General features: G+C 41.7%; 1 protein-coding gene and 1 long non-coding RNA gene across 3 annotated transcripts in view; both read left to right on the forward strand.

The window, feature by feature from the left end:
• Positions 1–5,926, forward strand: part of LOC136837991 (uncharacterized) — a 49,551-nt gene extending 43,625 nt beyond the window's left edge. For both annotated transcript variants that reach the window (XR_010852833.1, XR_010852832.1), the window contains exon 5: positions 5,739–5,926. This is a non-coding gene — a long non-coding RNA (uncharacterized lncRNA). The remainder of the gene's footprint in view (positions 1–5,738) is intronic.
• Positions 1–17,059, forward strand: part of LOC136838021 (cylicin-2-like) — a 249,466-nt gene that overhangs the window by 69,308 nt on the left and 163,099 nt on the right. The gene's annotated exons all lie outside the window — the stretch shown is intronic.

Genomic DNA, 17,059 nt, shown 5'->3' on the forward strand with positions numbered 1-17,059 from the left:
AACAGAGTGAGAAGTGGCACGCCCTTGCGCCCATACCTTGGCACCGGGCATGCGTGTCAGCCCCTCCTGAAGGAGTCGCGCCCTTCGGGTGCACTTTTCTCGCCCTGGGACTGAAGTGATAGTCCGGGCCGTAATTTATAGGCGAAGGACAATAAATTCCCGCCTAACACCATAAAACCCTCACTCCTTTTACCTTAGCTCTTCTGCCAATATCATTTACTTTCTTTTAGTAATTTATTTATCTTTATTTTAATGAATCGCGAGTCATAGACTCTTGCCCTTGTGATTTAAATGCCCCTTTCGTAAGCTCTGAGAGACGTGTCCCGCCTTTCATATGCGGTCACGTTTTCATTCGTAACATCTTGGTAATTTTCCTTTTGTTATTATTATCCCTTTTCCCCCTTCCATTCCTTCCAAGATCTCTGTTTGTCCTAGACCCCACATCTTTTGTCTGCTCGCCCCGTCATAACATTGAGTACTCCGTGTGGGCCGTGGACGCATAAAATTAGCGTAGTTTAAGGTTAGCGAATTAACGCTCGCGAATACTCTCGCCCGCATACAACTGTCAAAATCCCTGTGTGAGGATCAGCCGTCAGCTAGCATTGGACTATTAGCTAAGCAATTACCAATGCGAATTTGTTTAGTCATTACAATACCGTGTAAAAGGGGATGTCTTTTACAAAAAATAAACGCTGTTTTTCATTTACACAGCCTCCTCAAGGCAGATTGTACTAACCGCATGCATTTTATCTAAAATTAAGTAACCGTGTATTTTAATTCTTGAACAATAACCTTTCTTTTCATTTGTTGGCCATAGCCTCATATACGTGGTCTTATAATCTTAATTAATTCACAATTGTTCGAGTCACTTTATAAAGTACCAGTGGGTAACCAAATCTAAAGTAATTACTCTTTTGCAAGTGTTTAAATCACTTTGCGTCCTGTTAAAGAAACTTGTCCCAATGTGTTATTAAAAGTAGTGTCACCGCTTCATAAAACCCTTAATAGTAAAGTTCATTGCAAGGCAGAATGTAGAGTAACGTAAAGCATTTGCCGCTCATTCTTGAATATCGATGTACACACCCGAAGGAGGTATGTACATCATCTTGTATGGGGAGGTATTATGATTAGCAAGAATTCGCTAGCAATTGCCTCCCCACCCCCTTTTTGTTGTATTGTTGTTTCATTTACTGCCAGCCGCCCGATCGATAGACCAACTGTCTATCGACTTAGCACGGTCAGAATACAAGGGTTTAAAAGATTAAAAGCCACTCCTTTTCGAAGATCCTTCTTCAAGGCAAAGTGATCTCTCTGGTGGGTTTTTCTTACAGGCATATTCCCCTGAGGACATCAGCTGGAAGATGATTAAAAAAACCCCACATGTTGGAAGTGCCCCCAGCTCCATAGGAGGAGATAAAAGGAGAGAACACAAGGCCTCGCTCTCACACACGTGGGGTGGAAGTCAGGGAGAAGAAGGACCCAGCTACCTGCCCTTGGTAGTGTCCTCAGCTAACCACGTGGCCCTTTTCCAAGTATACATTCTCCTCGTGCCCTTCGACGGCAAGCCACGTGCGCTTTTTACCATTTACCTGCCGGATGCCCCCTCAAGAATCGCCCGGCCCTTCGTGAAATTCCCACGCGTCGCCCTTCTTCGAAAAGTCCCCATCGCCGTGCCCTTGCATCCTAACACGTGGAAGAAATCGCCCTCGGAAATCGCAAGTCATCCACGGACCACATTTCTACATTGGAAACACACCTGTCTTATGGTAATGTGCTATGGAAACCCACCATTCAGTCACGCTTTGTACTTGTAACATTTATTTGAATTGAGCGCCATTAATCAAAGACTCCCTTGTCTAATGTCCGTGCGCCTCTTGCATCGGCAGTATTAAGTCTTTATTACTCCCTCAAATTCCTTTGGCACCCTCAGTGCAGCCTCGAATTCATTATTCCTTTGTCTATTTCATTACTGGCGTATAATGTGCATATCTCTCATTTCAGAGGGACCCTATTTCGTGGAAGCTTCTCGGACTGTGTCTGGAATCCCCCAGTTTCATTCAATCCCGTAGGAATCCCCTTCAGGATCAGAAATCTACTTGACTTCCTCTTTCCCCGTACTGATGTCATTTATGTAAATACACTCCTTTAAATTTGCCCACGTGTTTTACATAATATTTCCTTCAGTAACAAGAGCCCTATGCTCGTATGAAATTCTCCTTTGTTTTCCTCTTTTTTACGTTTTCCTGTACCCACGAAGTCAGAATCACAAGGCTAAATTACCTTAAATCGTTGCTACCTGTCTCACGGAGAATATCTCAAACTAAAACCACAGGAAAACGTATATATATATATATATATATATATATATATATATATATATATATATATATATATATATATATATATATATATATAATAGTGGTAATCTCCTTACAATGTAGTATGCAAAGAGTTTATATAAGATATTTTTATACAATATTTCCTCATTGATTTACTGAAAAAAAACTGTGAATTTGTCTCTGGCTGCCTGTTCTTCAACTATTTTAGGTTATAGTACTACAGAGAGAAAAAGAGAGATTTGTCTTGTGTATTTCGTAAGGGAGGCTGTACTGTACGTTTAGGCAGAGTCGGATTTATGCAGGATTACGGTAAAGCTTCAGTAATATAATTGAATATTCTTGTTTCATAATTTGTAATATATGTTTGACTTTTTCCATAGTTGATAAAATCTAATTTGGTAAGTATTAAGGAATTACATCGTGTTGCGTTACTATTATATAAAAAAAACCCATAGGTGATAAAAACAAAGAAAAATAAAATAATAAAATAAACAATTAGTTACTGTGCAGCATCAACCAATTTATTTTATATCTTGCAAAAAATGCGATATTTGTATATGTTTTTCCTGAAAACTATGAATGATATCATAAATTCATGACGCATGTGAGCACTTGCAAAGTTCAACACTTAGAGGTACAAGATCGGCTACATTTGTTCTCGTGCTACTCCAAAATTGGAGTTTGGCAACTCATGTAGGCTCAACTCCCGTATAATTCAGCGTCGCCAACACTGGCTACGAATCCTTTGATTTCACCTGGAATTATACCTCCTTCATATATATAGCTTCGTTATTTAGAAACCACTGTTCCAACAGCATTTATTTAATACCCACGTAATAACATTGAAATTTACCTGGCGATATATGCCTATATGCAAAAAGCAATGCATTCAGAAAAGATTTACACTAGATGATTTTTTTTTTCATTTCAGTTAAGTAAAATAAACAGACAAACACAATTGTGTTTTTCTTTCCTCGCATTACTAACATAATAAATGACAGTAACAGATATCCTTTCATATCTACTTTCATATATATAGTAGAGCATGTATTTAGATTTGAAATGGTATACATTTGATAGCAATTATCCCTTTTTCATGGCTGTGACACGCGTTTAAGAAATACTTTCCATGCACCTAGACTTCTCACTGCTCCATTTCCTCCAAGTGACCGAGAGCTTCAGACGACTACAAGGGAACAGCCACAAAGAACGCAAAGTGTTCAAGTCACCATAGACTACTGCTGCCCTTCAACACCACGAATGGGACGAAGAAGAAGAATACTCATCCCTCTGTTGACATAGCACATTGAAATCCAGACACCGTCCTGTTCAGTGAAAGCTTTGGGATATTATAAACTGAAGACTAGTCCGTGGGACGAGAGCAGAAATATCATAATGGCAGAAAATTTTCACATGAACGTGGGACGCATAGCCTACTCATCGCTATAAACTACTTATTCATGTCAGTTCACCTAACAAACATACACTCAGACAAACATACATACACACACAGACAAACGTACACACACACACACACACACACACATATATATATATATGTATATATATATATATATATATATATATATATATATATATATATATATATATATATATTATAGGTAGCAAGCAGAGTGGGCGTTGTGGCCTCAGAATGCCGCCATGCACTGCCCCAAAGTCATTTGGTGCTGGAAGGGAAAAAGAGTAACTCAGAGCATTTCTCTCTTTAGGCCAAAGCGCCGTTCAGAGGAGGGAGGTCGTCAGGCACGGCGAAACTATTAAACCATACATGAAATGAAGCCGAAGGCCAAGCGCTGTAACCTATGAGGTCATTCAGCGCATGTAACACACGGGTAACTCGGCAATTTACTGCCAATACCTTCGGTCAAACCAGCAGGTGGGAGACGAAAGTTATGGGCGACATTAAAACGCTGGGCGTGCATACATATTTTCCACTTCTTTTGGATATAGCGACTATAGACATGTATTTACTGGATTCGATTGACTTGAGGCTTAGGCTCGAATTAGCAAATAATAACTGGGTTATGGGCGCCCACACAGATGGACATTTAAATGTGATAAATATAGAAAAGGTTAAATTATGGATCGATAGAGTTACCCACATTATAACGCAATGTCGGCTTTAAATGAGGCGATAGCAGTTAATCCTATACAATATATATTTGATAAGACTTTATACAAGACATGCGTTATTGGGCAAAATGAAAATTCGATTTTAATTGATCAACCTTTTAACAGTTGTATACCTGAAAAAATCACATTGGCCATGATTGATATGGAAACATTTTCAGGTGATTACGCAGCCAATAGCCTATATTTTCAATCTTTCGATTTAAATAATATACATATTACCGTTAATGGGAATACTGTATATAATATTCAATGCAGTTTCCTAATACCATCATGCAATTATATCACGAGACGCAGAAAAGTATAGGGGTGGCGGTGATAATCTGATCACTTATGATAGTTTTAAAAATGGTAGAGCTATTTACTGCTTTAATTTTGTGGTGGAAGATGTTGAAGATTCCATGCCAGTGGAAATTTCGGCAAACCTGCGAATATCGATCAGGCTGGGTACGGCTACACCTAACCCTTGCATTATTTTACTTTTCGGGGATACCAAGGGTATTTTAACGGTGGATGCGGATAGAGTTATTCAGTGTGATGTTAGGGGTTAAATAGAATGGATACAAAAGAAATTGAAATAAGTTTAAAAGGTTCACTCGGTGACCGGGTTAAATATTTAGGTGTGTTCGCTTCGGATGAAGTAGGATTATTGACATTGCCAGAAAATAGAATCAAACCTTTAGTTTTTATATCTAATACATTATCTTCGTCTACTGATATTAATATTGTCGGTCATTGGGTATGTTTTTACGTGGAAAAATCACCTAGAAATATAATCTTCTTTTTGATAGTTACAGTATAAATCCTAAAGTTTATTCGAATGACTTCTCTAAATTTATATATGCACATCCCAAATATAGCCTCTATCGACTAATAAAACAAACACAACCCGATAAATCGTACAAATGCGGTCTTTACGTTAGTTTTTTTTCATTGCGTGAGTCACTGAGGTGTGAAAACAGTATTATCCTTAATACAAAATGTATTCTCATTCACTCGTTTGAGAGGCAATGATAAATGGATAACGGGATATTATTTTAAATATTTGAAAAAGTTTAAATGTTCACATTGGAGGTCGGGGGTCAAACGTGCTATTACATACAAGGAATGTCTCCGCATCTTAAACAACTAAGGTAAATGCATATTTTTCTTTGATTTTTATATTACCCCATTTACATTCTATTAAGGATATATTCTATATATGTATCATACACCGTGAATCACATAACTATTTTTTACTTATTTCAGGATGAGCTGTGAGAATCATTCACCCGTGAACGTCGGTGATAAAATGCTAAGACGTCTTTGTCATTTCCTTTTAAACGCTTTTCGGAATATTCGCCTTATCATAAGGATACACGTGGACGTTATATTGGGATGTGTGCTGAGACAGTCTGACGGTGATTAGTGTATTGAATTTGTACACTGTCTTTTATGTGGTCAATAAATCCTATGAATAATCATATACGTGTTTTTTTACTATGCCCACAATCCATTTGAAATCAAAAACAGGAAAACGGAGAAAAAGAGTGCGTGTTTCTATGGAATCAAGAACTGTTATTAAATAAATATATAACACATCAGTTTTACATACCTTCACCGGGTTGCTCGTTTCCTTCAGTAGTGGGTGGTGGCGGAGTTGGTGGGGTTGGTTGCACTGCTGTGGGCTGTCAGCGGGGTTGTTGCATCTCCTGCTACTTCTTCTTCTGCTCCTGCTTCATGGTCATGACCTGTTTTCACCTTCCTAATAAATGTGTTGGGGCTCCAGCACCATAGTAGTAATGGTGTCTGACCTGAGTGGCTACTTCGTCAGCTGACAGTTTGCTACTGGAGTTATTTCCCATATCTGAAAGAGAGAAATAATGACTGTTTTATATATTCTGTTTCTTTCAACGGGTACATTATTTCATATGAATATCTATTCCGTATACAGATGAATCTTATTGCTGTTTTTAATATTTACTATATGTTCGAGTAAATGGAAAGTGTTTTATATGCTACTTACTGAATAGTGACGTGACGTTCCGGTCAAGAGAAATACTTGATGCTTCACGTTTCACTCTGGTCATAGAGAAAGGATCTTGGGGATGCACTTACTCTTATAAACTTTGGGCATGGAATAACGTCAATTTCCCTTGTCGGCTGTATTTATGGTGTTCAGTCAGAAAGTAATAATCAGGTGTGACATACGGTGTTTTGTTGAAGTATTGTATTCCAAAGATGTAGATCACACCGATCTGTGTGGATGACCTTTGGCGTGAGGGAATGATAAGACTTGTTTATTCGTGTGTGTGAATCATGGCTGGGAGGAGAGAGACTTGATGCTTCGTCACAACTGGTTTGTAATCGGTGATTGTGATAAAGGCAGGGAGCTCGGGTAGCTCATTATCTCTTGAAGGATTGCCACATCAAGACGTGGACTCTCGCCATGGCTTCATCAACCTCCTCGTGCAAGTTAGTTTTCGGAACTTGTCCGAAAATAAGTTCAGGAAGCGGAACACGTGTTTAGTAGTGGCCACTAATTGTGTCACATGCAGGAATTATGGTGTGGTGGCAGACGTCATTCGTGCTTATCCGTATGCCGAGTTGGCAGGTTTTCGATATTCTCGCACTGGTGCATCATATGCATGTCCTCGTGATAGGGGTATTGAAGGTTCCGCCATTGTGAAAAGACCTGAAAATATCACATCTTGGGAATGCAACGATGAAGTTGATCTCCCTACCATAGCTACCTTATTAACACAATACGGTATCGGCGCCCCCATTGAAGAGAACGAATACGCACAAAAAGAGCATGGCTTATTCCAAAGATGAAGATCATGCCGATCGTTTAGGCAGAGATAGTAAGCAGATGAGATTCAACCACTTTTTTCTTTGGTCAAGAAATTGAAGGAAGAATTATCTAAATCATCGTATGACTATGTCAAGTATGTTATCTTTCCCGCTGGCATCGGTCAAAGCGGGCGTGTTAATACGACTTGGTTGAATCAATATTTACCTGTGTTAGCTACATTCAGTGATGAAATGAGCAAAATTGGTAAAATATGTTGCGTGGCTATAATGAAAAAGAATTTATCCCTGTTGGAGGAAAGGTGCGTGGAAGATTTATATATGAAAAACTTGTTAGCTAAATTTAAAAGCTTTGAGGTGTTAGATGAAACGTCGTCTTTGATAAACGGTCAGGAAAATGCTGGAGTAGATGTATGTGGCATATACTGAGGCTGTGATGTGAAGGAACAGGTTAGAAAATATTTAGTAGCCGTGTGTTTCGTTGAAGTATTGTTTTTGGAAAAGCGAATGCGTATATTATCGCGTTCGTGTTTGTATATACAGTTTTTTTCTAATGTATGTATTTGTATGGAATATTAATTCATTCCCTGTATTTAGCATTGGTTACAAATATAAAATAACAATTCCGTCTGTCATTTGATTTTTCATTTAACCTCTTTCAAACTCGGTATTAATAAATAAACAAAATTGAAATTCCGTCTGTCATTTGATTTTTCATTTAACCTCTTTCAAACTCGGTATTAATAAATAAACAAAATTAAAGTGTGTGCCTTTAAACTTGTGTAGTTTATGGAGATTATGACTCAAATTCTATGATAGATAAAATTTCACGTGAGGGTGAAGTCAGCTTGGCAAATATGGCGATAAGGTCAGGTTTCATCCGTGTGTCGGTTATTGGGGAGATATCAAATTGATAAATATATGTCTCACATGAGGTTGAAGTCAGTCATAAATATCCTTTTATCATGATACTCCGAATATCTAAGCAAAATGTGTGTGTATATATATATATATATATATATATATATATATATATATATAGAGAGAGATATATTGATAGAGGCTATATATATATATGTGCATATATATAATTTATATATTTATATAACAAAAATGTAACGGCTGAGAGAGAGAGAGAGAGAGAGAGAGAGAAGTTGATAGAGGCTATATTCATGCGATGTGCATATATCAATTTAGAGATTTTATATGAGGAGGAGGAGGAGGTAAACGTCCCGGTTTTATTGAAAACAATTAAAGGGGACATGAGTCGCAAAAAGCAGTGAACTGAGTCTATTTGGGGTTGGGGTGGGGTGGTTTTATTCCCGTAGAGAGTTACGTGACGTCACGGGGGCATAAGCGTGGAGTCGATTTGGGGTGGGGGTTCAAATGAAGGGTTTCCGTCAGTTACGTGACGTCACAGGGGTTAGGAATGGAGTCAATTTGGGGTCGGGGGTTGGAAGGATGGTTTTATTCCCGTTGAGAGTTACGTGACGTCATGGGGGTAGGAAAGGTGGAGTCAATTTGGGGTAGGGGTTGGAAGGATGGTTTTATTCCCGTAGAGTTACGTGACGTCACAGGAGGTAGAAAAGTGGTGGAATCAATTTGGGGTCAGGGGTTGAATTGGTGATTTTATTCCCGTAGAGTTACGTGGCGTCACGTGGGGTGCGGCAAAGTGGAGCCAGGTTGGGGTCGGGGGGTTGAAATGTTGGTTTTATTCCCGTAGAGTTACAGGTGGCCACGCCCCCAAAAAGTGGAGTCAATTTGGGGTCAGGTGTTGAATTGGTGGTTTTATTCCGTAGAGTTACATGACGTCACGGGGGGTGCATAAAGTGGAGCCAGGTTGGGGTCGGGGTTGAAATGTTGGTTTTATTCCCGTCAGAGTTATATCAAGTTCACACATTCAATGATCAAGGCACGCATCAGCGTTGCAATTGGCGGGTTTTATGAAACTTGCACATACGCGAAAATAGGCCCAATTTAAACTGGATACGTGTCACGGGACGATGATGCGTGATGCATGCGTATTATAGTGCGCCGCAAATGTAAGCACATATATGGGTGGCATGGACGCTGACGCTGGCGAGCGATATGCATGACGCAGGCAGAAGTAGTACGTGGCAGAGCACGTAACACCAACGTGATTGATACCGATAAAGGACGTTCTGCGTAACTGAGTTACGCAAACGCCACGTTAAATTATGGATCGATAGGGGTTAAACCCCAGCTATATAAAGGCCGGCAGCTGCACATGTGAGCTAGTCAATTAATCGTAATACCACAGCGACAAGACATACTACCAACGTTATTGAAGCAACATGGACAACATAGCTGAAATGCGTCAACTCATAGCTATAACACGTTGTATAGACCAGAATTGTTGCACTTGTCATTGAGTATGTGCACGCATTTTCATGTTATTGCTGGAGCTTGCAATGATTATTTTCAAAGCACTTAGGGCAGAAAAAATATACATAAGGAGGGTTAATGGCCGTACCTGCAGAAAAGGATGGAGCAAGGTCATTATGACAACCTGATGGCGGAGTTGTCAAAAGTTAGAAGCCCCAGAGCTGTACAGAAATTTTACCCGGATTGACAAGGACCTCTTCAATGAAATTGTTGAACGGGTCACACCCCACATTCAGAAGAAAGTGACATTCTGGAGGAAACCCATTGAGCCAGGCCTAAATGTTGCTATCACCCTGCGCTATCCTCGGCTGGGGTGATTCCTACAAGAGTCTGCAATTTTCGTTCCGGGATAGCCCACAACACCATTAGTCTCATCGGATAGAGACCTGCAGCAGGCCATTGTTGCTGCCTTAAAATGAGAATGCATGCCACAAACACCTGAAATAAGTGGCAGGAGGTTGCACGGGGTTTTGAGGAACGGTGGAACTTCCCGGATGTAATTGGAGCTATAGATGGGAAGCAAACCTTTAGCTTTTATATCCCAATACATTATCTTCGTCTACTTCAACTACAAAAGTTCTACTCATGGGTATTACTTGCAGTTGCTGATGCTTCATATAAGTTCCTGTAGTTACGTCGACGTGGGAGCCATTGGGTCAGAGTCAGACGGTGGTGTAAATTTGCCCAGACCCGACTGGCAGAAATGCTGTTGCAAGAGGAAGCAAATCTTCCCAACCGGATGCCCTGCCAGGTCAACCTAATGGATCTCCTGTGCCCTACTTCCTAGTTGGCGATGATGCCTTCCCCAAAGGAATTACCTTCACTGAAGCCCTACCCCAAAAAAGGACTTAGCAAGGAGGAACGGATTTACAACTACAGGTTAAATAGGGCACATTGGACGGTGGAGAACGCCAAACGTGCTGGATTCTGGCAAACAGATTCCAGTATTCCACACTGCAAATGCTTGAAGCCTGACCATATAGAGCCATTAGTGATGTCCGCATGTGTTCTGCACAATATGATCATAAGAAGAAATGCACGAAGACAAGAAGGAGATCAGGAGCACCCTGTCACACATGCTGTCATCCCTGGTAGCTGGAGGAGTGACCCGTCCTTAGGAGCAGCCCTTCCAACCGTGACCGGCAACACTGCAACGAGGGATGCAAAGGAACAGCGTAACTTGCTGAAGGAATACTTTTCATCGGCTGAAGGCTCCGTGCACTGGCAGGAGAACATGATTTAGTTACTCTCATGCATACCTGATTGTTGTAATTACTTAAATGTCTGTTCCTGCATATATTTTGGACTTATTTAAAATTCAATAATGTATCAATTCAGGATTATTTTGCCCTGTGCATTTGTGTACTTTTTGTTTGTTTTAGTTGATTTAATAAAAGATATTGCTCAAATCTATGATATATTACTCTCATCAATACTTGGTAATTGGGAAGAGGATAGAGCGGGACATGACTTTGCAAATTTATGTTTAATCAATATGAAACAAACATACATATAAATAAAAGAAAGAAGATGTAGTTATTTTGCCCTTTTAAATAATTTCTTAACATGGAATCTATTCTGATATGATAATTCTATCATTTTTGAAAGTACCTTCTTTAACATTGTTTCTATTCTGTTCCTGTATTTATTTTGGACTTATTTAATAATCAATAATGTATCAATTCAGGATTATTTTGCCCTGTGCATTTGTGTACTTCCGTTTATTTTAGTTGATTTAATAAAATTTATATTGTTCAAATCCATGATATATTACTCTCATCAATACTTGGTAAATGGGAAGAGGATAGAGTGGGCCATGACATTGCAAATGTATGTTTAATAAATATGAAACAAACATATATATAAATAAAAGAAAGAAGATGTAGTTATTTTGCCCTTTTTAATAATTTCTTAACATGGAATCTATTCTGATATGATAATTCTATCATTTTTGAAAGTACCTTCTCTTAACATTGTTTTTATTCTGAGGTGATAATTCTGTTCTTGAAAGTACCTGCTCTTAGCATTTACATTGTTGATATTCTGATATGAAAATTCTATCTTTTTGAAACTACCTTCTCCCCCCCATATTTGTGACATTTTATATGACTTGCTAATATTTTGCCTGTTGTCATTTTGCTTCTGTGCACATATGTTACATAAAGTATTTTGAACTTTTTTCAAAGTCAATAATGAAATGTTAGTGTATTCGGGTTCATTTTGCCTTCTTTATTTGTGTACTTGCATTATAGCTACTTCATTGAATACATGATATTTGAGCAGAGGATAGAGCTAGACATGATATTGCAAAATATATTTATTTAATATAAAACAGAAACATACACATACTTAAAAGCAAAAAGGAAAACAACAGTATATACATTAACTCTGTAAATTATTAAGGAATGTCGTGTCAGCGACAGGTTGCTGAGATCTTTTGGTGTGGATGTCACCAACTGTGCTTGCAGGAGCGCCAGCTGCTGTGCAGTGAGTGCCCGCTGCTGCTGCGATGCCGACAGGCTGGCAGGAACTGCAGGTGCCTGACACTCTGCTGTCACTGCCATGGTGTGGGTCATCATGGCCCTCGACGGCACCGTGGAGCCCTCTTTGGTGGCACGGATGTACCTTTGAATGGCACCAAGCACCTCCATTTTCAGGTGCAGGCCCAGCTGTTCTGACACCTGAAAAAGCACTCATCCTCGACCTCTTGAAAGAACTTCCTCCAGTAGAGGACGCGGGGTTACGAGGAGATGGGTCGACAGTCGTCAGCATATCGTCTCGGAGGGCCTCTGCCCTCATGAAGGCGACGTCGAACAGCTCGGAAACTTGGTGTTTCCGAGCCTTGGTTGTTGCTCGATCAACCGGAGAGGCGTGGGCGTCGGTGTCGGACCAGAAGAAACATGAGCAGGCAGGTCCAGAACTTGGGCAGGGAGGGCGGCAGCAGGGAGGGTGGCAGCAGCACAGGCAGCCTGTAAAAAGAGGAGCGACATATATGAGAACATGGTATAAAATGTACATTGAATGCATGGAAACTATGTAATAACATTATATTCAGTAATAATTATGCATGGAAACACATTAAAACAAACATACCATGGGAAGTCCTAACACCTTTGGCTTCCTTTGACGCACAATGTGTGGCTTCAGGAAGTGGAAAATGTTGAGTATCCATTTCTCCCGGTCCGTCAGCCGTCTGCCCGCCCCTTGGCCACACTTCTCCGCTGTAAGCCGCCCAAAACGACTCTGAGGGACGTAAACCACGTCCTCAGTTCATGGCCACTCACGGGAGGAACAAGTGACTGGCCCTTCTCTTCGAAGGCCCTCCACACCTTGGCCTTATCCTTGTAGGCTGTGAGGCCCTTGTTATATATGAACTCGGCCTGAGGTCTCCAGCCACTCGCCAACTAGCCTCTCATTTTCCTCCGAGAGGATCACTGACGGGTTCTTCTTGCGGCCTCCTGTAGGGACATCTCCATCAGGAGTGCTATTTGGGGTCGGGGTCGGCATCCCCTCGTGGGCGTTGATGTCGTCGGTGGTGGCATAAGCGGGAGTCGCTCTCGTAGGCGAAATGGGCAAGGTCCTCTTCCTCCTCCTCTGGGTCGCTCTCCGTCACGAGCTTTGGTCGGCCTTGAGCTGCAGCACAACAGCATTGCTGCCTGAAGGGGGACCATCAGCTGGAGGAGGCTTTGTGTCAGGGTTGGCAACTCCAGCTTTTAGGGCTCCTGGAGTTCTCAGGGCCCTTTCCTGGTCCTCTTCAGCATGGGTCCTTTGGGCATCTTGGCTGCTGCAGTGGTTTTATTCCCGAAGACGGAGGCGCTGAGGGAGATAGCAACAGGATGCTGGCCGGTTGAAGCGGACCTGGAATGCGCGCCGCCTGCCCCTTTTATCCCAGGTCAGAAAAGTTGCCACATCTCACAATTTGAGGTTGCGGGTGTTGCAGCGTTGGTTTTATTCCCACTCCATTCTGACAGCCACGCGGTGCCCTGGGGCCAGGTTGCGTGGGGGTTGAAATGTTGGTTTTAATGGCGTGGCAGCTACGCGTGTCAGCCCCCAAAAAGCGCCACGCTTTGAGGTCGGGCCACGCTACCTGACAGTTGACCTGGCCACCCCGCAGGGTTTCGAGCAGGCCGAAGTTCCAGGTTGCCCCGGCGTTGAAATGGTGGTTTTATTCCGTAACGGTCGCGCCGGTGCTGCCCCAAACACAGTACTTACGGTCATTTACGTTGTGTTTGAATTGTTGTTTTATTCCCGTGAGAGTTACTCTGGCTCCGCCCGTTCGTGGCCGCCAGGTTGGGGATGCGTGTCTTGAAATGTTGGTTTTATTCGTAGCATTACAGGTGGCCACGCCCCAAAAAGTGGAGTCAATTTGGGGTCAGGTGTTGAATTGGTGGTTTTATTCCCGTAGAGTTACGTGACGTCACGGAGGGTGCGGCAAAGTGGAGCCAGGTTGGGGTCGGGGGTTGAAATGTTGGTTTTATTCCCGTAGAGTTACAGGTGGCCACGCCCCCAAAAAGTGGAGTCAATTTGGGGTCAGGGGTTGAATTGGTGGTTTTATTCCCGTAGAGTTGCGTGACGTCATGGGGGTTGCAGAAAAGTGGTTTCATTCCCGTAGAGTTACAGGTGGCCACGCACCCACTCCCCTTTCCGACCTCATGTACGTACATGAGCTTAAAAGACAAGTGGAGTCTGGGGTGGCAACACCCCCTTTTGCACCTCATGTACATATATTAGTTCATGTACGTACATGAGCTTATAAGACATGTGGAGTCCATTTGGGGTCAGGGGTGGCCACGCCCCCTAATATGAGCTCATGTACGTGCATGAGCTTATAATACAACTGAGTCGATTTGGGGTCAGGGGTGGCCACGCCCCAGAATAGTGGCGTCTATTTGGGGTCTGGGGAGGCCACACCCGCTTTTTAGGCCTCATGTACATATATGAGCTTATCATAAGGGGGAGGGGTAGCCACGCCCCCTTTGGCGGTTTAGGGGCGTTGCCCCCCCTTTTTAGGCCTCACGTGCGTACATGAGCTTATCAGGAGGGGGAGGGGAGGTTGCCATGCCTCCTTCCAGGTTGCCACGCCACCTTCAAAGGGGTTAGAAAAGTGGAGTCTATATGGGGTTTTTTCCTCTACTAACAGAGTCTAGACGACAGTTTTGGAGCTTCAGTGGAGACTCTGGTTGACGACCACTCTCCGATGTTTGTTTATCACTAGACTACTGTATCGAGTGGATTTATTATCTTAAAAGTACGTGTCTACGAGAATGTCTCATACAAACCCATTCAATGAGCAGGACAAGTCCAATGTAGGGGTGAAGCCTTTGGACTATTGAAATTAGTAATTCATCACGATTACTGAGAGCTGGAAGAACACACAATCGTCACCATAAATGCCTTCTCTCTCTCTCTCTCTCTCTCTTTAAAGTTTAAACGGATTGGCCTAACCGAAAGGTAGCATGGTTCCGCCCACATCACACCACTCCTCCCACATGACTCAAAAAGGAACAAGATTGGTCAAGAAATCCCTATGATGCGATTCAGGGAACCATTACTGTCACCCGTCCTCTCTCTCTCTCTCTCTCTCTCTCTCTCTCTCTCTCTCAAGCCAGCCAAATCTCTTCCTCATTTCCCTTTGCAACCAAATCGAGCATCACAAATACAATCATTGAAGTTCAGGGCAATCATTTAAAACTGGAAAGCACCCTTGCGTGAATGAAATCTGCTTATCAGAACATAATATATCTCCTCTTAACTCGTGAAATGCAGTCATATGAATTCTTTACCCATCTACTCACTACCTCTTGGCGAATATTCACCTCTTTTCAGCTTTGGTATGTTTACATAAAATGAACGGAACAAGTCCAAGCACTTGCTTCAACAGACCTGTGGCGTTTTAGTCTAATACTGTATTATGTATTTACCAGCCGTCCTATCCCGTGAATTCCACCCCTATATGCTCTGCTGCGATTAAAATAATACCTGTATTGTAACTCGACTCACAACCGTCATAAAACCGAGTAATTCCTTCTGGGGACAGAACTAAAACCAAGACATATGCAAGAGCCTGCACTGAATGTCTTGTCTACATCTGCATGTCCAGTTTCAAGGCATTCATCATTTCCTGAAGTAAACTTCCACTCTCAGCCTACTCAAAGTAATAAGATTGTTCTTTCCAGCTCATAACTTAAGATCTGGTATTCTGAATGCATGCCACTTCTGCTAACACCCTGCTGGCTCTGTCCGTCATTACTGCTTCTTGTCCTCCGAGTGTTGTGATAGTGTCCATTAGGCCATCATTACGGAGTATGCCTCAAGATTCTTCGAATGTCTACATGCACAAGTATGTGACAAATGAAGGCTTAGGTCCATTATCTGTCATCATATCGCCTTCCTTCGGTGGCATGATGACAGATGAGGAAGCCCACAGGTAACCACAGATAAAGCTCACACAACACACACCACTCTGCAGTTACCGGCAGTCACTGTAAATATATCAGAGGTACAGTTCCTCATCAGTAAACAAAACCAAGATTAGCAGGATCAACATTCTATAATTTTTTGATGGCTCCTAAAACTGGCGTCACACAGCATTCTATAAGGAACTGAAGGAATAACAATGTATTAATCAACTAGGCTGCTTTTAAGAATTATCTGAGACCCAGTCATTAACTTACATCAACATTCTGAGAACTTCTTTTGCGACGTCATGAGAAGAAATAAATGACCTCAACGTATTCAAATAATGATGAACGCTTTCAATGTGGTTTTGTGAACAATGAGCCTATTATTCTTCTGACCCGTGAGCTTTCGAAAAGATAGGCCTCATATTTTCACTATTAGGAATGTACCATAAAGTTTACAGTCTTTTGTATGGATGGGCACACACGCTTTTAGAGCTTTGACTCGTGTAGTGGAGCCTCAAAATGATTGGAAAGTCTGGCTAACTATGCGTCAAAGATTACTGAAACCCTGTCTTAACACGTCCTTTACAACAAACGCAAAAAATCTATTGAATGACAGGTCTTAAAAAGGCCTTCTAAGCTGTCGAGATTTGTTAAAATTCCTGCTGGATTCTGTTGTTAAGTGCAACACGATTAACTAAACGATTTTGAGTGAGGCACTGAAATCCGCTCATCTACAACGCTGGCTCCTGCATCCCTTCAAGACATCCTGGAGAGAGAGAGAGAGAGAGAGAGAGAGAGAGAGAGGTATTTTCCAGTTTTGAAGCAGATTGTAAAATAGGAACACCTTTCTGCAGACTGCAGTGGTCTGATCACCTTACCTGACTTGCACGTGACCAAGATTAAGAAAATAACACTTTCTGATATAAATTCTATAATCAACGCGTTCCCCGCCCCCACCAGTAGGCTTAA

The sequence above is a fragment of the Macrobrachium rosenbergii genome, unplaced genomic scaffold, assembly GCF_040412425.1.
Source record: "Macrobrachium rosenbergii isolate ZJJX-2024 unplaced genomic scaffold, ASM4041242v1 13908, whole genome shotgun sequence".
Classification (NCBI taxonomy): domain Eukaryota; kingdom Metazoa; phylum Arthropoda; class Malacostraca; order Decapoda; family Palaemonidae; genus Macrobrachium; species Macrobrachium rosenbergii.